The sequence below is a fragment of the Leptopilina boulardi genome, unplaced genomic scaffold (assembly GCF_019393585.1).
Source record: "Leptopilina boulardi isolate dan_hultmark-lab unplaced genomic scaffold, ZJU_Lbou_2.1 LbouV2_316, whole genome shotgun sequence".
NCBI lineage: Eukaryota > Metazoa > Arthropoda > Insecta > Hymenoptera > Figitidae > Leptopilina > Leptopilina boulardi.
The window spans coordinates 2501-29585 of record NW_026137881.1 but is presented as its reverse complement, the minus strand read 5'-3'; the positions used below and the strand labels follow the sequence as shown (position 1 = coordinate 29585).

The 27085-nt window shown below is 25.0% G+C and overlaps 1 protein-coding gene across 7 annotated transcripts in view; it reads right to left on the bottom strand.

Annotated features, from left to right (window-relative positions):
* LOC127283981 (zinc finger protein 629-like) overlaps positions 1-21966 on the bottom strand; it is a 103951-nt gene extending 81985 nt beyond the window's left edge. For 2 of the 7 annotated variants that reach the window (XM_051309205.1, XM_051309209.1), the window contains exons 1-2: positions 19507-21966; positions 18083-18206 (exon numbers count right to left, since the gene is read on the bottom strand). The gene's annotated coding sequence lies outside the window, so the exon portion shown is untranslated. The remainder of the gene's footprint in view (positions 1-18082; positions 18207-19506) is intronic. The other 5 variants (XM_051309208.1, XM_051309207.1, XM_051309206.1 and 2 more) reach the window with 5 other exon arrangements.
* Positions 21967-27085: the final 5119 nt, after the last annotated feature.

The window sequence follows — 27085 nt, the reverse complement described above, 5'->3', positions numbered from 1 at the left end:
GGGGAAGGGAAGGTGTCGATAAGAGGAATGGAAGGTGGAGGAGTGAGAAGGTCAGTGAGGAGAGGGGGGAGGTGCAGTGTTGTGATCTAGCGCCTGTTAATTGATGCACGTTTGTACAGACTCTAGACAGAGTAAGCGTAGGATTATTAAAGTTTACGTGCAGGAAAGGATATCAATGGATTTCGAAAAATTGATAACATGCGAGTAGGAAGTATTCCGCGAATAAATTATTGTTCCATAAATATTATTTACATTGCTCAGCTGGGAAATTAGCGTTACAATGCAAAAGAAAGACAATAATAATATCAACGAGAAAGAAAGAGCAGACTAAAAGTATAATATAATAATAGAAAAAAAAAGAATTCCAATAATCACATCATTTAACTAAAATAACAAAATATGTGTGCTTAAAAGTTTGTTAAAATACTTTATTTCAGTTTTATAAATGATACAAAAAAATTTATTTGTTTTTTAAATATTTGTATTTTACCAATAAAAATTTTTAGTTTCTTAAGAGGGCAGCATAGCTGTTAAAACGTTGATAAAGTAAATGAGTTTTTTTTTTATTATTCTCTTGACTCGGGAGAAATTGATTATATCACCTTACAACAATATATTTACTACCAAGTGATAAATTTAATATATTAACTAAATAAAATTGTTTTTTGCCTCGGAGCTAAAGAGGCACTTGTTTCTAATAAAAACTTTGTTTAACAGAAATAAAATTCTTATTTGAACTAAATAAATATTTATTAAGCTCAAAGATATACATTTCTTGTGTGAATATTTAATTAATATACAATATTTATAATATAAATTTTTAATACATGAACTAATGATAATATGAATTTTTTTTTACAGGATTTCAATGAACTTCAAATGTGAGTATAAAGAAAGTGTAATATAATTGACCACGTATTAGAATAAGAAAATCCTATGTAGAAGGATTGAAGATTGGTATTGGAAAATTAAATATCATCTAAATGGGTTTCGAAAAATCTACATAAAGTTTAGTAGAATTTTTCCATGCGTTTAACCTTGAGCGCAATTTTTTTACGGTTTTAAAGGAATTTTTTTTACGATACTTTTAAAGAAACTTTTTTTTTTGCACTGATAACATAAAGTACATGTGTTTAAGTTTTCAAAAAATCAAAGTATATTAAAAAAATTAAAAAATAACGTAGATATGTTAATTCTTGTGCGACCATGCTTTTTGCAACGGTGGGAATGATAATTCAAAAAAAATATTTGACCGATTGATTTAAAAATAGAAACATAACTTCTTTAATATATTCTCCAGAGTGACGTATGACATTTTTAATCGGTTAATTTAAAAAATAATTTAGGAACTTTTTTAATTATTCGAAAACAAATTTTCTTTTTCAAAGTGCTCCCAATTGCATAAATAATTTTTGAAATAAAAACGGCTACATCACTCTGGAGAATATATTTAAGAGGTTATGTTTCAATTTTCATGTCAATCGGTCAAATATTTTTTGAGTAATACCCACCATTACAAAAAGCATGGTTGCACAAGAATCAATATATTTCCGACAATTAAAATTTTTTTAATTTCAAAAAATCTTTGGTCAAATAAGTATTATTCGTAGGGAGATTAATTGAAACTTAAGCCAAATTAAAATTTGCCCAATTTAGAATTAGGTTAAAGAAAGATTAGGCCACATTAGAATTAACCCAATTAAATTTTTCGGTAAATTATTTTTATAATTATTTGGTGAAATGAAAAAGAGGTTAAATATTATGCCTTAGAAGAATAAGCCCAAATAAGGATTTTGATAAATCCTTATTTGTCAAAATTAGGCAAAGATTAGGCAAAATAAGAATTAGGTTAAATGTAGATAAGGTTACATAATAATTGGGACATATAAAAATTATGTTAAATAACGATTAGGCCAACTGTGTATTAAATTAAATACATAGAAGTTTAACGATAAGGGATTAAATTAAGTAAATTATTAAATCAATGAAAAATTTGTTTTAAATTAACTGGGAATTCTTGTCGAAATAAAGTGGAAATTATTCAATAAATATGAAATTTAAATTATTATATATATACAGAATAAATAGTTCGACTTTTTAATAATTTGAGTAAATTTGTAGATTTTATTAAATTATTCTGCAAAAAAAGAAAAGGTAAAATTCGTATATTTTATTTTAAAAAAGTGTTGAAAATTTACAAACTTGCAGAAATGGTCATTAATCATTATAATTAGACACGACGGGATAAAGTGTTGAGAAGACAAAGAGGCTGAGCATGAAGAAAGATTGTCACAAGGTTCAAATGAGGGCCAAACAATTTTTTTTACATTCCCAGCTTTAGTTAAAAAAATTACCTCAGACGAATTCGCGAGTATTAACAATAAAACCCACATATACCAAATTTCAAAAAAACGAGAAAAAAAATATCCAAAAACTAAAAAGGAGATTCCATTTATTGTCAAACTTTAGATTAAAAGTAATTTTAATATGTACTATTTTGTTTTATATAATACAATTTTTCAATTGAGTCAGTTATTTAAATAAAAATAATTTTGCTAATTAGAATTTAATTGAAATTTAATGTTTGTATTTTAAATGAAAAAAAAAAAAAATCTTTTCATGCGTGTAAAAGAGAAGACACGTGATATTGTAATTGGTGAACAGTCGGCGAGAGAAGTTAGACGATATAATATTGCCAACGAAGTGCGAGGCCATTTAGAAACAATTCGAATGAAGTACCTACCCAGTTGGATGTGGCAGTGGTTAGTGCGTCAACATACTATGTTGGTAGATATAATACTACCTGCATTCACGTATCGTTAAAGTTATAGCTTTGTAAAATGTTGCTTTCGCGCATTTACGTACTGCGAGGACCTCGTAAAAGGCAAAAAGGAAGGTTGGTGTAGGTCGTGCGCGCTTCAATTCTCTTTTCACTCTTTCTCCTCTCTCTCACACTCTCTCCTCCTGCCATTATCATCCCACCTCCTCTCCCTTCTTCCTTTTATTCGCCCTTTTGCTCATTTTTTCTCACCCTTGCTCTCATTTTAATTCTGCTCTCTTTTTTTTTAACCTTGCCCCTTGTAACATTCATGGCTATATAAGAGAAGAGTTTTTATTATATATGAAATTTTGATTTCTTCAATTAGACAGCTCGTTAAATTTATTAACAATATAAAACAGAAATTTTGTCAGTTACTACTGATAATTTTTTTTTAATCTATTAAATTAATTCGTGCTTTTGAAAATTAGATAAAATATTTATTCGACTTTATGAAAATCGAACTTTTTGAGATTTAAATCAAAATAAGACGACTCGTTTAATGCTAAAAAAATAAATTCAAAATCTCTTGATGAAGTAAAATGCCGTATCATCAATTTTCACTGAAAAGAAAAATTTTCTGGACTTACAACTTTTAAAAGTCGAATATAAAGTTGAAAATCCATAAGTAAAAAAAGGATCCAAACGATATAGAATAACGATATGGTTCGCCATGAATCAGCAAAAGTTGACGGACACAAGCAAATCGCGCGAAATCTCTGTTACTCATTCTTTTTTGTCTCTTTCTGCTATCTCTTACCTTTTAACCTTCTCTTCAAAACTTCTCTTTACCCTCATCTTCCAAACTCTTTCCTCAACCCCAAAACTCTTGTGCGCTTCATTTACCTTTCTCTCTTTCTAGTGAAGTTTTTTTTTTCTTTTTTTTTTTGCTATCCCCTATCTAAAACCACGCACGCTTCGTCGGTCGACGGCGCTTATCGGTTTTGCGCGCCGAACAAGAGACTACCACCTAGCAGCGGAAACAAAACGAGAAAAATAATTTTCGCTGCCACGGTCGGTCGGTCGGCTCGTTCTTTTCGCGCGCCACGTTCATCGATCTTCAGCCACGGATGAATAAACGAGCATGAACTGTTAGAGGGAGAGAGAGAGACTGTATCTCGGATTATGCTATATATATATATGTATGTATTGGTCGTTCGAAGCGATCAAAAACCAATCTATTTCTAAACTATACCAAATCTACTGTCGATTCCCTTTTATATGCGGCTGCCCTTTGGATATTGGAGTTTTGATAAAGCTTGAAGTATGTTTGCAAATAACAATTCATCGGTTCTTCACTAAAATCTTGTGCCCGGGGGATTTTACACTATGAACTGTATTCATCGCGGTTATTAGTCCATTGTTTCTATTCAATTTTTAATAGAAAGCTATCAGAATTTTGTCAAACATATATGGAATTTCCTTTCGTCACGCGTATTTAAGTGATTTTTTTTTGCAAAATTGAAATTTATCTATAAATAAGAAAAAGAAGGATGTACAGTACCGTTAGAAATTGTCGGTACGCTTGAAGTGCGTAGAGTGGTTTGATGCTGACTTTCAAGCAAGATATTTTAACTTAAAATTATTTTAACTTAAAACTTAGATGGTTGGAAAACTGATAAAATTCTGCGTCTGAATTTATATTAAGAATTTTTATTTTTTCGAGCGATTATAACACCGGAAAGGACTCAAGAAAAAAGTGTACAATTTTCCTATTTTCGTACAAATGTTTTTGACTCCCAGCATAATCTAGAATAATGTATGGAGAAAATTTTAAAAATTTTACAACATAATTTTTACGATATTAGCTTTAATTCGAGCATGCTTTTCTACAACCCAGCAGCGAGGCGGCGAAAAGTGATGATCGACGGCTGAGTTATAGAGAAACATGTTCGGACATTTTTTAACATTTTAAGAACCACAAAATATTTTTTGAGTTTCAAAAAAGCAGATTAAAGCTAATATTTTAAAGATTATGTTGTAAAAGTTTAAAATTTTTCTAAACATTATTCTAGATTATGTTGGGAATCAAAAACATTAGTACAAAATTAGGAAAATTGTTTATTTTTTCTTGAATAAAAAAAAATTCTTGATATACATTCAGACGCAGAATTTTATTAGCTTTCCAACCGTCTAGGTTTCAAGTGTCTAATTTTTTTTCTAACTTAAAATATCTTGCTTTAAAGTCTACATGAAATTTCCACTCTACGCATGTCAAGCGTCCCGACAATTTTGTGACGGTACTGTAGTTTGTGAATGAAAAATTCCCAGTGGAAATTAATTTTTTTTACTATATAGTTATAATTTAAATTTTACCTACAGTAAAAAAGAATTCTGCATAAAGTATAACCAGAACCCTTATTGCTTTTTCTAGTAAAAGTATCAGAAAATCTGATTGAAAATTGTCCTGTTTTTTTTAAACGTAAAAATAGTTTTAATAAATCAATAAATAATAAATAAATTAATTGTGGTAAAAAATTAAAAAAATAATTATTTAGATTTTTTTATATTACTGGAAATTGAATTTCAACTTTAAAATTAAATTTTGATATTATTATTTAAATAAATTAGAGTTACTAATTATTAAATTGTTTTTCATAACCCACCTAAAAAGATGCAGTTTTTTCTAAAAATAATTTTGCAATTCGAAGTAAGGTAAATGCCCAAGGTAACTGCCTTAGTTTCCGTCAGTTCGATTGAAAATTACAAAAAATGTTTTCAAAAACATATAAAGATTATGTTTTTTCAATTTTAAATAATTATTTTTATCTAAAATATAAATTATAATAATTATTTCAATACATTGCTTTAAATTTTCAAATTTTGTGACGATTACTGTTAACTTTCTGCAAGGTGTTTAGTTTTATTTTTTCATTTTTCTCATCTAAAGAAACTATAAATTTTTTTAATTGTATTCAATATAAAAGTTAACTTTTTCTTTTTTGAAAATAAAAACAAAATTTGAATTCACTAATTATATTTTTGCGGAAAAAAGAAATACTTTTTTAAAAATCAGTTTTTTCACTTTCAAATAATAATACAATTTTAGTTTTCAAAAATTTTTATATAGCAGAAAATTGTGTTATATTAAATTAAGATATACAACATTATTATTTTAATACCTATCAAATTTAATTAAAATAAAAACGTTGTGTTCTGTTTTAATATATCATTATTTTCTGTGATTTTATCTCTTATTATATAAAATTATCTCAAAATAAAAATAAGGATTTATGAATAAATTATTATAAAATCAGAGTAGGTCGAACGATATTTATATAATATTAAATGTAACTGTAAATTAATATTTCATTTTTTGGTTCATTATTAGATAAAATTGAAAATAAAATAAATTTAATATTTTCCATTTGTTTTATAATTTATTATTATTATTATTTCTTTTTATTATCCAAATTCAGCAACATATATTGTTGTCAGAGTTTCAAAATATATTTCTACTGTTATCAATTTAATTTTTTTTTAAATTACGTTTAACATTTCAATTAAAAGAATATTTTTCACAAATATTTTTGTACAATTAAAAAGGAACATTAAGAAACGTTTTCTATTTACAATTATTGTTGTTTAAATTTATATTAGAGAAACTTCAAGTTCGAACAATTTTGTCTTATTCAAAATTGAGAGCTAGAGAGAAGGAGAGTATTTTTAGAAGAATATTCAGTAACGCAAAAAACTATATAGAAGAGTGACATTTCACTCGAGCATTATTTTTATTTGATGAATTTCAAACGGAAATTTGCATTTATGCCAAATAAAACAATAAACATTGAAAAAATACAGAATTCTTCATTTTTATATCCATTTCTCACTGAAAATTTATTCATTTGTTTAATCATGTTCACGAACATGTTTTTGTTTAATATTACATTTTTAAATCAAATAGAAAAAAATAGCTATCAAATATTCATGATTTTAAAAAAATGCTTTTCAATTTTATGAAAAATGTTTTTTTTTCTCTATAAATTTCTCTCAATTTTGAATTTTTAAAAATTAATTTTTTTTTGAATTGTAAATTTAAAAAGAAAATGAATTTATAATTTTGTTATAAAATGTGAAAAAGATCAAAACTCACTTATGTAAAAAAAAAAAAAAATAAATGAAAATAAATGGGAAATGTTTTTTAATGAAAGGAACAACGTTATTTCAGCATAAATTGTGTAAGTTTATTTTTGCGAATGAATGGCGGGTTATAATTAGTATAACTTTGTTCGTGTTTTATTTTTTTTGTTGAGGTAACATTCAAATTGATTGTCGTGCAGAAGATACTTTAATCGCTTTTGTTCTGCTGATTGTGTCTCAGGTCGTATAATACAAAAGAAAAAATATAAGTGCAAAAAAAGCATTCGTGGAAACGCATGAACTGAAACGGAAGCTCAAGAGCTCTCCCAGGTTCGATCGCTACAGCAGAATAAGCAAGAGTTTAGAAGTAGTGTAAGTTTCTCATAGTCAGACGCAAGAAATAAGAAAGAAAGAAAAAAAAGTGCATCAATAGAAGATTCTCGCGCAGCTAAATGGTGACTCGAATAAAACTTTTTTTTTTTTCTTTTTCTTGCTGAACATTTCAAATATAATTTTTGAAAATTTTACAAAAAACCATAAAATTTATCAACAAAATTAGATAAATATTTTTAAAAAAAAATTTGGAAAATTTTATTAATGGATTTTAATTTTTAAAAAAAAGTTTATTTGAAATGGATATAATTATTATTTGCAATTTAGAAAAAAATATTGAATGATATTTATAAATAAAAAAAATAGTTAAAATAAATATTAGGTATAAAGAGAATATATTTTTTTAAATTATGCTAAAAAAATTTTTTTCCACAAAAGCAACTACAGTGTTATAGTTGCAATTTCTGCTCCAAATTTGGTTTTCTTAACAATCTTGAGCTTTTCTTTTGAAGTAAATCCGTGAGTAGGATGAAAGAGGAAGTTTAATTAAGGCAACATGCAAAGAAAGGAAAAAAAAGTACAATGTAACATAGGGTCAAAAATGTAAAACACAAGAGCTGAGAATAAAAATGTACTTCTCGTTTTGAAAAATAATTTTAAAACTGAAATAAAGGACAACACGAGAATTACATAATAGTAACTCTATGACAAAATTGTATACATTTTTAAAAATTTTTTTTTCATAAAAAAAAATTGTATAAAATGATAATTTTTTTTATAAAAAAATAATTTTTTATAGACTAGTTGTATTAAGTTTTTTAAAATTCCGTAGAAAATTGAAATTTTCCAAAAAAATTTAGGGATTTAATAGGAAAAATTGGACAAATTAAAATTGAAAAGCAAATATTCTTTTATTGAAAAAAAAAATGATTTTTGAATTTATATCAATTTAGTTGCAAAAATTAATTTTTTCGAAAAAGAAATTTTCGTATAGAATAAAATTTCTTAAATTTGTAGTTTATTGATCAAATTTTTCTTTTTTTTCAAATTTAGAATATAATGTCTAAGAAATTCTGAACGACTGTAATCATCGGATATGATGCAGGAATTATTAATATATATGCTTATCTATACATTGTATTGTCTTTGAAAATATTGAAACATTTGCGATTACATTTTTATATTATTACAATGTCGAAGACCCTCGTGAACCTTAAGAGCTTTTCCAGTTAATAATCAAATTCCGTATATGTATATAGATGATTGTATTCTTATAAAAATATCTCAGTCATTTCTATATTACTCGCGGGTATATATTTCTTTTGTCTTCTTGTTAGACATAAAAGAATAATAAAACTTAAATTGTACTTGTTTTTTTTTTTAAATAAATAATAATAATTCACATTTTTTCCAAAAAAAAAACGAGTGACAATAAATTACAGAATATAACAATTTTTGTGTAATAAGCGAAAATAAAAATGAAAAATTATTTCAGTTTTTAAAAATTGTTTCGTGAGAACAAATTTTTTAAAAAAATTTCTTTTATGCAATTATAATTAGCGAATTTGTATTTTATTTTTTTCATTAAAAAAAAGTTGTTACTATAGATGAATCCAATTAAAAAATTTCTGGTTATTTCAATTCAAAAATTAGTTAATAATACTAGAACTGTTTGAATGAAATTGATAATTAGCAATAATAATACTAAACATAAATAATTTCTTTTACTTATTAAAACTATTTTTACGTATACAAAAGTTTTACACTTTTCTACATGGGTTAAATCGACTAGATTTATTTTAAATAAATTCTGTTTATTTTAACAAAAAATTCTTAGTAATTTACTATTATTATATATTAATTAATGTATTTAATAAGATTTTTTTTTTTTTTTTTTTTTTTTTTTTTTTTTTTTTTTTTTGAAGTGAATTATACATTTATAAATTTCTCTTTTTTATTTTCATTCATTATCTCTACTAGAATGTCAGATCAAATTCGTTGTTTAGTGAAATGATTAATCGGCTTGAAAAACATTTCCGCGCGCACACACAAAGAATGTCTTGCATCGACATGCATGTTTCGTTACACCTACAGCTTCATAAATAACAAAAACCTAAAAGAGATAGGTTTCAAAGACGAAAGTTATAGCTCTCCTTTTGTGGCTGGTACAGCATGTTTGAGAGCTTTTCTGAAACGAAACATTGCATTTTTTTTCTTATTATTTTTCTTCGTCATTTATATATATATATATATATGCTTGGAAAGTGTACTTTTAGAAGAAAAACAAAAATAAAAATAAAAGTCACTGAATAAAAATTACGTCTAACTAAATGAAAATATACTTTAGGAAAGTAGTAAATCCCGATATTATTAAAGCAAAGAAAATGAAGAGGTCATAAATTAAAGAAGTACAAAGAAGCCATAAATTTATATATCTTTTAGTATACGAGAGCATCGCCTATAATAATTGAAAGAATAATAATTATTTATATTATTTTGAGAAATCAAATAATATTTGTCAAATTAAATTTTTTTTATCTACATTTGCTCGGGTCTTTTCAGCAATATTAAAAAAAAATTTTGGTTAAAATGATTCGAGAATTTGATTAATCTAACCAGAATAGTTTTTTGCGTATAAAACCTTTTTTTTAAATTGATCCTCGGGCGCATGATTACACCATAAAAATCAGTAATTAGAATTTTCATTTCAAAGAGTTTTATTAGATATTATAAGTATTTTGGGATAATTAGAAATTTTCCAGGACAATCAAAAAATAAATTTCGAAAAAAACTAAAAAAAAAAAAATACATACTTCTGCACGGAGAGAAATCTGCTGCGATTTTTGCTTGTGTAGTCTTTATTAATTTCATAAGTCATTTTTCGATACAATTTTAGCTTAAGACTGGAATAATTTAAATATGAATTCATGTATTTAATGTAATGGAGTGTATCAAACAAAAAACACAAGTCACGGGTGTTAATTTTGTATGAATTTCACATAAAAACTGCAAAGGGGACATGCCATAAAAGTATTAGATCCTCTCTTATAAAATTTGCAAGAATGCCATCTGATTTTCAGGTGGAATTTATACAACACAATCTTACCTCCGTATACACACAGCATTTCACACACACAATCATTGTATGCTGGTGATTCCGAGGAACGGAACGCACAATGCGCACGCTCGTGTTTTACTATGCGTTTTTAACCGCGAAATTTAAAATAATTTTATTTAAAAATTTTTTTAAAATATTTGTTGTCAATAAGTGATTGTTTATTAAACAGTGAAATAGAATATTTTAAATACTGAAATTTTTAAATATTTATTAGCTAAAATGTTATTTGTTCTTTTAAAAACAGAATCTATTAAAAATAAAAAACAATTAAAAAATTTAATATTAATTACATTTGTATAAATTTATAATTATATTTATTCATTGTATTTATATATTTGTTATTATATTATGGGTATAAGTATTATTTTTATATTAAATATTAAAATATAATCACCAATATAGTATTAATATTATATATTTACATATTTATTACATTAATTAATAATTTTAATTTAATTAATTAATATATGAAATTAATTAAATATTAATAAAATATTATATATATTCAGAAAATTATCTATGGATAAATTAAATTTTATTTTATTTAATAAATAAATCGAGAATAAAGTCGAATTATTTATAATGTATGCATTATAAATAATTCGATTTTATTTATTATTTTTCTATTTTACTTTTTAATAAACAACCACTTATTGGCAACAAATATTTTTAAAAAAATTTTAAATAAAATTATTTTAAATTTCGCGGTTAAAAACGCATAGTAAAACACGAGCGTGCGCATTGTGCGTTCCGTTCCTCGGAATCACCAGCATACAATGATTGTGTGTGTGTGAAATGCTGTGTGTATACGGAGGTAAGATTGTGTTGTATAAATTCCACCTGAAAATCAGATGGCATTCTTGCAAATTTTATAAGAGAGGATCTAATACTTTTATGGCATGTCCCCTTTGCAGTTTTTATGTGAAATTCATACAAAATTAACACCCGTGACTTGTGTTTTTTGCTTAGAAACTATTTTTACAATAAATACTTGAATTTATGCTAAAAATGCAAGTGTCGTGCCATGTAATTAAAGTAATTTACTCATCCAAGCAAAAATCGCAGCAGATTTCTCTCCGTGTGAGGATCTATTTTTTATGAAGTGGTATTTGAATTTACATCTGAGATAATGTCATTTGAACATTGAACGATTTGTGCTTATGCGTATAGAGACTGCTCGAGGGGGAAATAGAATGAGGAAGTGAGACAAAGAGGAAAGGAAGGGCGCCAGAGAGAGAAAGAGGAAACGTCTGTGTGTGTGCGTGCATGTGTTTCCCGACCTTCGCGAAACGTCAAATGTCTGACAATGAATTGTATATAGTAGACAGGGCCGTGTTAGAAGAACCGCGAACCATTCAGAAAAACAATTACAATTTCTAGTTTGATATATTAATTATAGAATTATCAAATAGGTTAATTTAATTGAAACAAATATTTTTTAAATCAACCAAATAGATTAGTATACAGTTAACTAAATATTTGTTTAATTTAATTTAACTAAATTATTCAATAATTGTATACTATTTAAATGAACCAAATACGTTTTTGTATTAAACTAAATTTCTTTTGTCCTAAACAAAAAGCTTCCTTATAAGAAAAAAATTTCTTTAATTAAAAAAAGGTTTTATCTAATGTCAGTATTTGTTTCACTTAAATATATATTTTTATTTAAAAATTCTTTGATATCTAATTTTATCAATGTTGGTTCTTTAATTTGCATTAAGGAACTAAATTTTATATTTAAATTATCTTTTTTTTAAATATTGCTAAATTCATTACTCGATTGAGAATTATATATGTAGAAAGGAATCATTCTTTCCGAATCAAGTAAATTTTTTTTTTTTTTTTATTGTATTAAAGTAGATTAATTAGACTGTTTAGTTAAATCAAATAAGCTTTTTCCTTGAGTGATAAATGACTTCTTGTATTGCATCTCCTTAGGTTGATTAAACCATTGAATGTGCCTTCAGTTAAAAAGCCTTATAATTAAACCCAGAAATAAATATTTTAAAAAAAAATGGTAAATTAATTTAAAAAGCAAATTTTATTTAATGTTTTTTTTTATATTTACAATAATAAACCGACTTACTCAAAAAAAAACTTTCTTAGACGCAGTTTATTTTAATCAATGAATTAAGTTAAATTTTACGCACAAAAAATAATATTTCTTTCATTAATCACTTTATTTGACGCGATTATTCTCTTATTATTAAAAAAAAAATACCTAAGGTATTATTGTCTTTGTTGCCTCCGTCGGCAATCGAAATTTACGAGTTTTTAGCTATCAATCGATTTAATCGGTTTTTTTTCTACTTTTTTCAAAAAAAAAAATTTTTCAAAAGAATTTTTCTGCTTTTTAAATAGAATCTTTCAAGGAAAAATAGATAAGATTTAGAATTAAACTTAAAAATAAAGTTAATTAACTACAATTAAAATTCATAAAATTATAATTGATAAAAAATTATAATTAATTTAATTAAATTCCTGGTAATTTTAATGATGTACCTATTGTGTATAACTTTTAAAAATTAGTGTTCAAAAAGAGTTTCTCATGTTTCTAAAATTTTCAATGAATAATGTGAATTATTTAAGATAATATTTTTTTAATTTTTATATATAAAAATTTTTTGATTTTTCAAAAAATGGCCATTCGTCTTTAAATTATCTGTATCGACTTTCACATCTCGCATTTCTAATTAAGAAAGTCAGCTATTATCCCTTAAGTTAAGTCGAACTAAATCCTGCATACATGATTCTAATTGGCTACCTTCTCACACCACAGTCGTGTATTTGGAACGTAGATTCAGATTCAGATATTTAAACTTCGTGCAATTTCAACTCATTATTGTCTGCTTATCTTTCATTTTTTTCAAAGAAAAGGAACTTTTTATCTTTCTCTTTTTTTCCCCCGAATTTCTGGTAATCCCTTATAATTTATATATTATATATATAATTAAACATTATCATTTTCAATTTGACTACATTTTTTATTATTTTACATTTATTTCAAAATTATAAACATTTGATTTCAACTTTTCTTTTTGGTTAAATTTCGTAATTGAATTTATTATATTTTTGTAGACTTAAATTTTCTGTGCGGGTGTCGATAGAAAAAATACGAAAAAATTACCCAAAGTTATTAAAAACCTGTCGGACATACGTAATTGTGTGTGTGTGTTTTTTTAAAATTATTATCAAATCATATTGTAGTTTTCATGAACTTCTTTAATTTATTCATTTATATTTATATGTTAATAACATAATTTTTATATTTCTAAATGATAAAATAGAAAAACTAAAGAAGTTATTTTCCGTAAACATACTAAAATTTAAATTAATATAAATTGATATGAAAATGACAAAAATAAAAAACAGTCTTATTTATTTATATTAAGAAAATATAAATTATATGTTAAATTTTAGCAAACTTGAATTATTATAGTAATAAAAAAAATTCCGATTAAGAAAAAGAATTCAGTATACTGATAAAAAATTTATTTGATTGAAATAATCGGTTACTTGGCTATTACCAAATAAATATTTATTTGTATGAAATAATAATTATTTTAGTCAATTAAAAGATATTTATTTTAAATACAGTTTATTTGATTCAAATAAACATTTATTTGATAATAGCCAAGTAACCGATTGTTAAAATCAAATAAATTTTTTTTTTTGTAAAATAAATATTTTAATTTGTCAGACATTTGATTTTTATACATCATTTGAGTTTAAAATAGTATCCGGTGATTAAAAGTTAAATGATCTTTTAAGAGAGATTGGAACTTTTCTGAGTGCCCTTATAACTTTAAAGAAAATTTTCTCTCTCTCTCTCTATATATATATATATATATATATATATACTAAAAGAAATAAAAAAAAGTAAAATTTCCGAAGAATTCAATGTCAATTACAGGTTTCGCGTAAAATTTTTTTTACATGGTTGGACGAATGATTGCCAACTGAAGAGAAAAATTCTAGTGGCTCCAAATCTGTTTTGATATTTGATTCGAAATATATATATACATATAGTGAAATACACAAAGCGGAAAGCCGCACGTGCATTGATGCGCGTTTTCGCGTGAGGCTGAAAATTACACGGTGCACTGTGTGCGTAAATTTGCCGGTAAAAATTACTCGACCTTCGCAAAGTTAGTTATTTTTCTTATTTTAACAATGCACATTTTAGAAACAGCTTTGAAAAATTTTTCCATTTTTGTTTTTCAAATAATATTCAATTTTTAAGTAATTTAATTAATTATTTAATTAAAAAATTATTTATTTTATTTAATTAAATATTTTTTTTATTTTATTTAATATTTTAACAACTGAAAAATATTATTAGAGAGAGGCGAAAATAAACAAAAATATTCGGATAAATTAAAATTATTTGTCCGAATGTTTTACTTTTTCATCTCTATTATTATTTTATGATTATTATTTTTACAGTAAAGATAGAATACCATTTTTTACACCTCCCCCTTCCAAAGAGATACTCTTAAGATATTATCTATAATTTGCATTTTTTTTTACATTAGACATTTAATAAAATATTTGTCATATATACTTGAGATATATTTTTAAAATACTGAATTCGATCAATTGATAGAAATTTTATCAATTCGGTGATTAGATTTTATCTAATACTTATTGATTTTCTCTTAAGAGTTTTTATTTTTATTCTATTTAATTCATTGTTGACAGTTATTGGAATATTTATTAACTTCTTCTTTTACTGAGGCATAGAATATGAAATTATTATTTAAATATTCATTTTTTATGTTAATTAGTTAAATCCAACTGGACTAGTGTCCTTAAAGCGTTTATAAAATGTGTTCTGTTTTTAAGAAAATAGATTTGGAAATAATTATAATTTAAAACAACTAACTCGTTAGAAAACACTTTTTTTTAAAGGCGCGTGCTTTCTTTTATGTCTGATAAAAAATTATTTTACAACCAGTAAAATTAATTTATAGGATAATATAATAAAACTACTTTCTATTACTGCTGCGACTACTACTTTTTTTATTCAATATTTTTTTTTATTAATAAATTAATGAATAATAAGAAAAATAAAACATTAATTATAGATTTATTAATTTAATAAAAAAAATTAACGAATAAAAGTTAGTCCAACTTATTTTTAATAAAAAAAAAGAAATTTTTAATAAAAATTCGTTTCTGTAAAAGTTTTGGCAATTTTATTTTTAATACTTTCAAATTTTAAAATTTCATTTTTATTCAAATACAAATTTTTATTTATTATTCAAAAAATGTTAAAAATTAAATTGTTTACTGAAACATTTTTAAATTGTTAATCCTTTTACATAAATATTCGAAAATATAAAATCCGACCAATTTTCCAAATTTTGGGAAGCTTGATTATTTTTACGGCTGTATTCTTTTTTTTCTTTGGTACAAAAAAAAAGTAAAAATATATATGGAAATATTTAAATTTTGCGAAAGTCTAACTTTTTTTTTAAATTATAGATATTTAACTATCGACTTTATACATAATGTGAATGAAAAACATAGAATTTTAAAAAATAGAATAGTAGTGAAAGAAGATTTAATTGATTTCTGAAGAAATAAAAACGGCAACAATCACCGTTTTTATTGTCGTATTACGCACTCTAAAGTAACACTTAGAAAACTGATCCGACAAACGAGATTGTTTAATGGCATCGTGTCACTTCCTTTATATAGAGTGAAAAATATACAAAAAAAGCGTTTGCAATTTTACAGCTATAGGAGGGTATAAAATTTTAACCTATGAAAATAGCAAACTGATGGTTCAGATTAAAAAACCGGTTACAATTTTTTAAAAATAAATCGTTGGGTCCGAAATAAAAAAATGTTTTAAATTTTATAGTTTTCTGTAAGTATTTAATTTTGTAAATAATGAAAATATTTCACAGAAAAATGAGATTCAAAATTTTATAATTTTGAACTTATATGGGCCAATGATTTCTAGTTTAAAAAAAAAAATTATAACCGGTTCTTTGATCTTGATCTTTAATTAATAACTTATATATACGATTTTCTCTTTTTTTAATCGAACTAATGTGCACGATTTGTAATAATAATTCTTGAAATTTAAAAAATAAAAATTTTTTTAATTATTATAAATAGTAATATTTAAAATTTAAATAATCCATTTATGTTAGAGAAACAAAAAATATCTGATACATTACTTTGAAAAAGTTTCATTGTCCAACCTCGTGGTATATAAAAGTTAATCGTAAATGGTTTGACCGACTTTTAATCACTTTAATTAACTTTGGAAAATTTAATTTCGTTTAATAATTTTCTAACTGAATATAAAAACAGAAATTAGTATTCAATAAACCAATATTGACGATACTGTGTTTGGCAGCGATTTGCATCAATTCTATAAAATTCGTGAATTAATTTTATTATTTTTTTATTGGATAAAATCAAAATTAATGAGATAATAAGTAAAGGATAAATTTTTTATATAAAAGTGGAAGTAAATTTAGAGTGTCTTGAGTAGAAGATGAGATTTTAATGTCCTACTTAAGTTTAAAGTTGAGAAGTTGCAATCGGATCTTGAACTGGCTTGAATTCTGAGTGGAACCGCAGTTCTCCAGTCAACTTACAATGCTTTCGTATCAACTTATCTGCCGTTTCTATCCAGCACGTACTACCGTAACATGCGTGCGTAAAATCATGTCGTAAACTTCTTTAGTTTCATCCGCTCATTGTGAAATCAGTTTTTTTTTTCTTTTTTTTTTTTTATTAATCCAAAGAGAATAATCTTTTGTTTTTTTCAAGATCAAAAAAAAAAAAAAAAATTTGTAATTTTGTAAATGCCTAAAAATAATATTTAATTTGAGGTGTGAAAATTAATTTTCTTTTGTATTAGACGTACAGTATTCTATTATCGCTTTTACAAAAAAAAAGATGATTATTAAAAAAAAAAATTTATTTCTATAATTAAACTGACAAAACATACTAAGAAAAATTGAAAAAATTAATTTATTTCGTCAGATTGTTTTTGTTTTGTAATTTTTAAACTACTTTCATTTATTGATTTCGTTAAGAGAAACTTTTATAGTTTAGTAAATTTTTCTATTTTAAGAAATATTTTTAAAGAAATTTAAATTAAATTTAATTTTTTAAGAAATTTTTTTAAATAAGTACCTATACAGTGGTATTCTATATAGGTACTATTTTTAAATACAAATAATTACGAATATATATAACGAACTAAGTTCGTTTCATAGATGGAATAAACTTTAAACATGTGATATAACTAAAAAAAAAGTTACTAAAATTTCATGGAACGCAATGAAATTCTAATATGAAACTATAATAGCGTTACTGACATTTTTAAGTTATAATTTACCTCTACATTTTTTAAGAACATTGTTAGTAGTAACAACTAATGCATCATATTTAGTATAAATTATCTGAAATATAACAATTACTGTTATTTCTTTTAAATGAAATTTTAATTATTCTTTTATAAAAATAACATTTAATATATTAAAATGTCTGTAATTACTGTAATCAATGTTCTAAAAAAATATATTATTTTAAATATAAATTAAAATTTATTTTAATTTTTTACATAAACTTTTTTTTTATTTAAATTTTTTTTTCATAAATTATATTTAGAGAAAATTTTTGATAATTTAAAAATTTTTTTTACAGAGAAAATAGAAATATAATAGCTTTTTTTTATGTAAAATGAGAAACGTTATACATACTGGATTGCTTTTCACGTTTGGGATGCTGAAAGTGGCATGCTGCCTAGTCTGGCTGTTTGTTTTGATTAATACAATTTAAGCGTTGGGGAATTAGTACTTGGGTGTCACGCACGCTGCAGGATCCCTTGTTTCCAAAAAAAAAAACAACTATGTTTCCATATATACGGAATTGAATTAAAAAAAAAACCTCCAAATAATTTTCATTTATACAATCTCTAATTACACGAGTTCTATTATTTCTTTGAAAAAAATTTTCTATTCTTCATTATTGTGACAAAAAGCAGTGATTATCAATATATTGAAAATCTCACAAATTAAAATTCAAAAAAAAAAATTTCTTTTGGTAAATTTTTGCAAAAAATTATTATTATCATTAATTTAGATAGTAATTACTAAATATCTACATCGTAAATTATCAAATTTTATCTGTTTCAAAAAAAAGAAGAAAAAAAAAGATTGACAAAATGAATTTTAAAAGCGATCAAAGTTCAAATCTAATCAAACTTTCAAAAAAATGATAAAAATTTCGCAAATTATAATTATTTTATGAATATACAGGGTGATTTTTATGTTCTGGAGCCCCTAAAATTTTTTTTAATTCCACTTTTTTTTCGTTTTTTAAACTAAAAAAAAAAATATTAAAAGAAAAATTTTTGAAGTCCGGAACATAAAAATCACCTATACTCTCTAAATTTGAATTAGTGAGAAGTAAAATTAATTTCCTTAATTAATAATTCAAATTAGTACAAAATTTTCACTAATTTTTAGTAAAATATTATACTATTTGAGTATTATTTCTTTTACTAAAGTTTTAGTGAAGAATGACTAAAAATTAGTAGAAATTTTTACTAATTTAAATTAGAAAACGAATTCTCACGAATCGGAAAGAGATTACAATTTTTTTTTATTATATATTAATATATTTAGTAATTTTTATAATTTAATTTTTAAAATCGACTTCTAATTAAAAGCATAAAATATAATATAATACTCTCTAAATCTGAATTAGTTAAAATGTTTATTAACTTAAATTAATAACTCACTTTTTGCTTTAGAATTAGTTAAATTTTTCTAATTGTTAGTAAAATTTACTAATAATTAGTAAAATTTTACTAATTTAGAAGCAAAAAGTGAGTCACTAATTCAAATAAGTAAACATTTTTACTAATTCAGATTTAGAGAGTAAGAATTTTAAAAAAATAATAAAATTACAAAAAATTTATAAAATTTATAAAAAAAAATAAAATTTACAAAAAAAATATAATATTTTTACAAATTTCTCACAAGAATTGAGAATCCCTGCTTTGCGTATCAATTGACATATAGCACAACGGTCACTTTTTCGAGTTGAACTATTGGAAGGTTTTATTTTAGTAGAAAGAGTGCGAGAGAGAGAGAGAAAGAGAGAAGTAAAAAAAAACCACCGGCAATTCGTGTACGTCACTATTAGCGCGTGTTTGTCGCAGAGGCAAAATACACGATGATAACTCGCGCGCGTGCCAGAAACTCGAAGCGTGTGCAAGGTCGCACACACGAGGGCGCGAAATTTTGTTTTTCGAGAAATTTTCACGAAAATTGCATTTTATAAACTTCTTTATATATATATATATATATATATTTATATACATATATATTCATTCGCTATAAGCTCACACATCACGTCCGTCATAGATTTTTGCATGTCAAGGTGTAGGACGACGGACGCGTTTCTCTCTCCGTTGCTTTGGCGGCGACGGCGCATTCTCAAAAATATTTTATTTCGACGTCGGCCTCGCACAGAATCACTCTTTTCTCCCCGACAGCCTCATATATCCCCAAGTCATTCAAAAACATTTTGACTTGATTTTTTTTCACAAAAATTTTCCTTTTTTTTCTAATTATTTTTTCATTATTTTTTTTTTTTTTAATTTATTCAATGAAAATTTCTCATTAAATTTCTTATAATTTTCCTTTTTTCAATTTGAATTTCTTTTCTCAAATGGTTTATATGTGTAAACTTTATATATGTCAGTTAACTTTTTTATAATTTTAAAAAGTTTATTTTCACTTTTTTGGTATCTGTGATTTTTTGAATTTTTTATTCTATTAATTTTTTATTACTTCAATAACAGGTAGTAATTAATAATTTAAGAGCGAACACGTGTTTGATTTTCGAAATTACGTTTATTTTGTTTAAATTATTTTATAATAGTTGTAATTATTATTGTTTGTTAAATTTTTTTTAAATTGTAATATTTTTGAATTTTATAATGTAAAACTGTATTTTAAAATGAATGTTTATTTTAACAATTCTAACAAGATTTAAATAAGTATTTAATGTAATTTTTTTCTATACTTGGCACATTGTTTTTTTAACATATTAAATTACAAATTCCCGTATGTTTTAGTTTTTACAGTTATTTATCTTTTAGTTAAGTAATTCAATTTTTGTTTCCTTTTTTTTGACACTATTTTTTATAATTTACATTTAAAATTTCGCTAATTATTTATTTTTTTCAACTAATCATTATATCCATTTTTTTAACCATACTTATCACTGTACCTAATAAATATATCTTTATTGAATGATTTTTTTTATTTTAGTTATTTTTAATTTTTATTTAAATATTTAAATTGCGATACTAAAAATTTCTCACGTTTCTTTTGTCATTAATAATTTTTCACTTTTCGATAAATTGTTTTATATTCACTTAATTATCTTTTTCTCACACTAATATTAATGGCATTAATATTAATAACATTCATATTATTAATATCGAAATTAATAATAGTTTTATCGAACTTTTAACTATTTGATTATACATTTATAATTAGAAATTATTTTCTCGTAGATTTTAATTTTCACTTTTGATCTTTTCACACTATTGCCTTTTTTTCTCTCTCCTCTCTCTCTAATTAGAGAATATGTTTAGCTTCGATTTACTATGATGGTAATTGGATAAATATCCTTTGAATATTCATGACATCGGTGAAAAAAGTTTCTTTTTTAAAAAAGAAAGAAATTTTTCCAAAAAATAGTTTCCAGAATAATTGTTTCTAGTTTTTTTTTTTTTTTTTTTTTTTTTTTTTTGAGAAAAAAATGCGGAAGTCAATTGCTCTTGACGACATGGGTATATAGGTGTCGAGATGATTAGGTGTGCGTTAATTAACAGCCAACTTGAGAAGCGTTACAGATGACTTGTGTGTACGTTCTAAAAAAATTTATTTTTCCTCAAATATCGAAAAAAAAATTTTAATTCCCCTTTGGTTCTGTTTGCTTTTTTCCTCAATTCCAAATTCATCCTCGTTTGACAGATTTTTTTTCTCTATTTTTTGTTAAAATTTAAATATTTAATCCCGTGTGCATTTTTTTTTTTTAAACGAATTTTTATACACAAAAATTAAAACTCGTTCGTAGTTATATATTTTTATTCTGGCAGGTAATCCAAAAAAAAAAATTTTTTTTCTAATTTAAAAAATTTCTTTTTTTATATTTTTGATGCTCGAATGATGATAACGCGCAAGGGTATAAAAACCCGGAACTTATTATCCTCAAGTATACGTAGGACTTATATAGAATTTTTTTTGGTGCGAAGAGAACTCACAAAGCTCGATTTTGAAAATCGAGAATAAATAATCACTGATGTTGGGAAGCACGAGAAACATGTGACACGCACTGACACTGTTGGCAAAACGCAAAAAAAAAAAAAAAAGAAAAGAAGAACGACACTTTGCGTGTTGTCGACTGATATTTACCTTGCTACATGTAAAATGAATAGAGAGAGCCTGCCGGAATCGAACGAAGGAAGGCTCAACCGGCCCACTGTGACGTCGCCGGCCTACTGTCAGCTCAGCGCTCGCTCGGTCCCGCAGTCAACTAACCTACCGTGCACACCATATCATCAAACTCAACTCCACGGAAATCAATTCTCCCTCCACCCACATAACTATCACAAATAAATTTTTCTAAAATCATAATTTAACATTTCATGAATTATCACATTGAAATTTATTGAATTTCAATGTTTTTTCAATGAATTTTGCGAATTATTATTGGTTGTGATTTTGATTCACGTAGTAGTCAGGTGTAAAACACTCACGCGCGCGCAACGGTTACGTAGGACGGGGAAACACACACCCGCGCGTTCAACTACTTGGCATACAGAATTCACGCGCACACTCATACAAATAAAGAAAGAGTGTGCGTGTGTTCTTGCGAATCTCGATTCTCGCGATTCGTATATAGCGGATTGAAGTGAAAAAAAAAGAATCATCAGTCGAAGGGGGCGAAAAGAGGAGAGAGAGAGAGACGCATCACGCACTGCGTTTTACGCAGCACGAGAGATAATTATTTCTCGAGCGGCCGAGTACCACCTGACCTCGAGTCACGAATTCGAATTTAGCAATGAGAGAAGCGAGTTTTTTTTTTTTTTTTAATTTTATTTTTCACTTTTGTTTTTTATTATTAAAACTACATAGGATGTATGTTTTAGTTAATTATATACTTTTTTTTAAAATGAAATCTTAATTAAAAATAGGAACCATTTTTATTTTTTTATTCGGCTATTGTTATTCGATTAATTGATTTGTAATTTATTATTATTTTTGTATTGATAATAGTTGAATTTCAACTCCCTAGGGGATGCTATAAAAGTCACACCCTTTTGGAGTTGAAGCGAAGGGAGTTAATTTTACGCTTAGGGAGTTAGTTTTAAGGAGTTAGTTTTATTATTATTAACTCCCTTTTTGAGTTGATTTTTAACTCTCAACTCCCGTTGCTGTTATCGCTCTAATTTTTTTAGTGTGCTTTAAAAAAAATTGTGGGAGTTAAATTTTTCGAGTTTAAATTCAACTCAAAAAGGGAGTTAATAATTAAATTAATTTTTTAAAACTAACTCTCTAAACATAAAATTATCTCGTAAAGTAATTACTTCCTTCATTTCAACTCCAAAAGGGTGGGAATTTTATAGCATCCCCTATGGAGTTTTTACTTTCACTCTTATTTTGACTTTGATTTTTACTTTCCCTTTTACTGAAGTTAATTTTTCATTGAATTTCAGTAAAAGTGAAAGTCAAAGTCAAAGTGAAAATCATTAAGAAAGTCAATGTCGATGTGGAAGTCAAAATGAAATTACATAATTGCACCCCTGTTTAATTTTCACACTAAAAAAATTTCTAGTTTCAATAAGAATAAATAGTTAATAATACAAGACAGATCTGGTTAATTTTTGGTTTACCAGAAAATTCTGGTGTGTTTAACAATAATTTCTGGTTAAATTGATTAGGAATTTAACCAGAATTTTTTAATACTTCTAATCAGAAAAATTGTAAGGATACATTTAACATTTTATTCTGGTTAGACTAACGAAATTCCAATTCTACTTCTAATTACTTAAAACTATTCTTACTCAGGAGTTTTTAGAAACGCTAATTACGAATTTGAACTTATAGTTTTTAAAAATTCAGATGAAAAAATCAAAATTCTATCGATTTGATATGAAACTTGTTATTCAAAACTTTATGGGTTACTGATTACGAATTTGAAGTCAAATTATAAAAAATTCGAAATAGATTTAATGTGGTGGACATAAAATAAAAAATCTTCGATTATCAAAACTTATTATTCAGCGATTTTTGCGATTGCTTATTAAGAAAATGACATCAGATTTGTAATCAGCGATCCCAAAAACTCCAGAAAAACCAGTTTTATAACAAAATCTAATTTAATATTGATTTTTTCGTCCTCCATATTGAATTCGCCATTTTGAATTTTTAAAAACTAAGTTCAGATTCATAATCAGCGACCCTGAAAATTCCTAAGTAACAAGTTTGAAACGAATTCGATAAATTAAAAATTAAGTCTACCATATTTGTTCCGCCATTTTGAATTTTCAAAAACTAGAACAGATTCATAATCAGTGACGCCAAAAATCTTCGATTGATAAGTTTTAACCGAATCTGATGAATTTTTGAAAATTTGTTCGCTATATTGTATAAAAAAAAAAAACAAAAAAATAACATATTTTGATAAAATCTTACACGGAAAAAAATCTTTACCTGAAACAGCTATATATCTTTCTCTAGAATAGCGAAAACTTTCCCTGTTTTAGTGAAACATATCGCTGTTTCAAGTGAAGTTTTTTTTCCGTGTATATTGCAAATTCTGAAACACCCTAAAAACTCTAATACAGGGTGATTTTTATGTTCTGGACTCCCTTAAAAATTTATTTTATCCTCATTTTTTTTCCTTTTTAAAAAAAAAAAATAATAATAGAATGTAGAAGTTTGGGAGTGCAATTTTTGATTTTTCATATATCTATTTATTGAAATTAAATTCTTTTTGCCTCTATTTTTTGGATTATATATAATTGGAAAAAAAACATGTTTTTTTATCACTTGGTTTTATTAGAGATACGCATTTTCTGTTAATAATTGAGGGGAAAAAAAAAAAAAAAAAAAAATTGAACAATAATTTGCGGCTGTTGAGCCCTCGGGGAGTTAAAAAAATATTTAGAAAATCTAGAATTATATTCAACCAGGTGGCGCGGAAGGCCGCGGATGCTTCAACGAGAGCTTAGATGCACGCAAACAGATATTTGCTCTTGAAGTGTGTGCATATGTATGCATATAGTATATACACATGTATATACGTATATATATATATACCCAAGTGTGTATAACTGCGCCGATATACCACGTCTATACATATTCTTAGGTAACGCAAATCGCGCCTCGTTCTAAACTGCGAGCGTGCCTCGTGGATAGGACACAAGAGCCTAATATGTATATATATACGTGTACGCGCATTTGCGACGTACTTATAATGTCTCGTTTACATTAAAATTTAAAAAAATTGAAAAAATTTTTTTTTCACTAAATTCTTCTTTTTATTTAATTTTGTTTTATTTACTTATTTTTGTAATGTTTTCAATTCCACATCGACTGGGATCATTTTTTTTTTAAAAGAAGCGATTTTTCATTTATGGGGTAAATGCACTAATTACTGCGCGATTCGAGTCAAAACTCCTTTGAAATAGAAAATTCTATATTTCTAATGTAAAAATTAAATTTAAGACTTATATTAAACTAAAAGCTTATGTTATTTAGATATTAAAAAAAATTTAACTTTATAAAAATTGATTATTTAAACAAATATGAGAAATTAAAACTAATACCGTTATTTTTCAATTACGGCGCGTTTGTATATCAGTTTCGGTGTATCAATTACGTTTAAAAAAATTATGTGTATTTTAAAGATACTTAGCCCACAATAATTAAAGCCAATGGAAATCTGAAAAATGTTCCAATTACGGCGAGGTAAAAATATATTTTTTTATAGTTTGCTTAATTAATTTTTTCTTTTTGTACTATAATTTTGTTTGCACCACACTGTCTTCCTTTTCACTCCATCAATCACTTTACCCCACATTGTCCCACATATTTAAGTCATAAAAATTATTAATAATAAAATTATATAATAATAGTAAATGGTCATTACTTTAAAATTAAACAGTACAATGACAATTTTGTAGCATAAAAAAAAACATCAGTGTAAAGTTTAAATAAAATATGTTAATCTATAAAATTGCAAATTTTCAACACATGAAAAGAAATTAATAAGACAGTTATTAACTTACATCTTCTTAAGGATTGATTAACTTTATATAGACAACTTGTGGACATAATTAGTCAATAACTCAACTTAATTCGTCGATAAACAAACAGAATGTTTGTATAAGCATTATCATCATTTAAAATTCGCGTAACTGCACGATTATTAAATTCAAGTTCAAGCCTTCTTTGCAGTATACGCACTCGTGTTTATAGACACTCGCACAAAGGCATATATGCATATATACCTCTCTATATTTCTATGTACATATGGATTGTACAAGTATTACATTAATGATATACGTTCACGAAGCTCGCAGATAAGCAGAATGTATCGCTATAAGTGTTAATATTTCTTTTTCCTTTTTTTTTCTTTTTTTAATATATTCTTTCATGTAAACTGTGTCTACGTCAGATATATGTGTCATGATTGATTTTCTATATCTTATTATATACTTTTTACTTTGAAAATTAATTTATCATATCACTATTGTTTGAATTTATTATATATGTTTAAGGAAAAATTTTGATTTTTGAATTAATTTATTGGAAAAATTTACGCATCAAAAAAAAAATATTCGTAAATCTTATAAGAATTCTTACATATTATATGAAGTCACATTTAAAAATTTATTACTTGGCATAAAATTCATTGAACATAAAATATTTGTCACACATATCATTTGACATAAATTTCATTTTAAATAATTCTTCTTTGGCATAAATCTCATGTGATAAAATTCATTTGTCATAATTCTATATAATTTTTAAATGTAAATACAATTGACATAAATCTCGTTTGACACAAATTATCGTTGTAAGTTTCACATGACAAAATTCAATTGACATAGGGTAAATGCATCAATTACGGCGTGTTTATTAAAAATTGCTATTATTACTATTATATTTAGGGTCAGTTGGGCTAAATGGGGACAAAATCCTAATTTTTCACAAATTACGTAAATTTCTTCCTTTAAAAGGTAATATTTGCGAGTTTATTTTTTTTAAAATGCGTTTAAAGCTTATCTAAATTTTTTTCTGCTTCATAAAGTTAATCCTGCGAATGCCAATAAAAACTAAAAAAAAAATAAACCCGCAAATATTACTTTTTAAAGGAAGAAACTTACATAATTTGTGAAAAATAGCGATTTGGTCCCCATTTATCCCACCTCTGACCTTATATATTATTTTTAATAAATCATCACATTTTAATTGCACACATAGTATTTGAAAGGTAATTTTATAACCTTTAATATGCTTTTTTAAAAATTGGGATACGATAAATTTTAATAAAGATAATGGAATTAAAAAAAAAAAATTTTTTTCAAGGGTCCGAAACATAAAAATCACCCTGTATATTAAATTAAATACTTTTACATTTTGAAAATTATAATTTTCAAATATTTGAAGCAA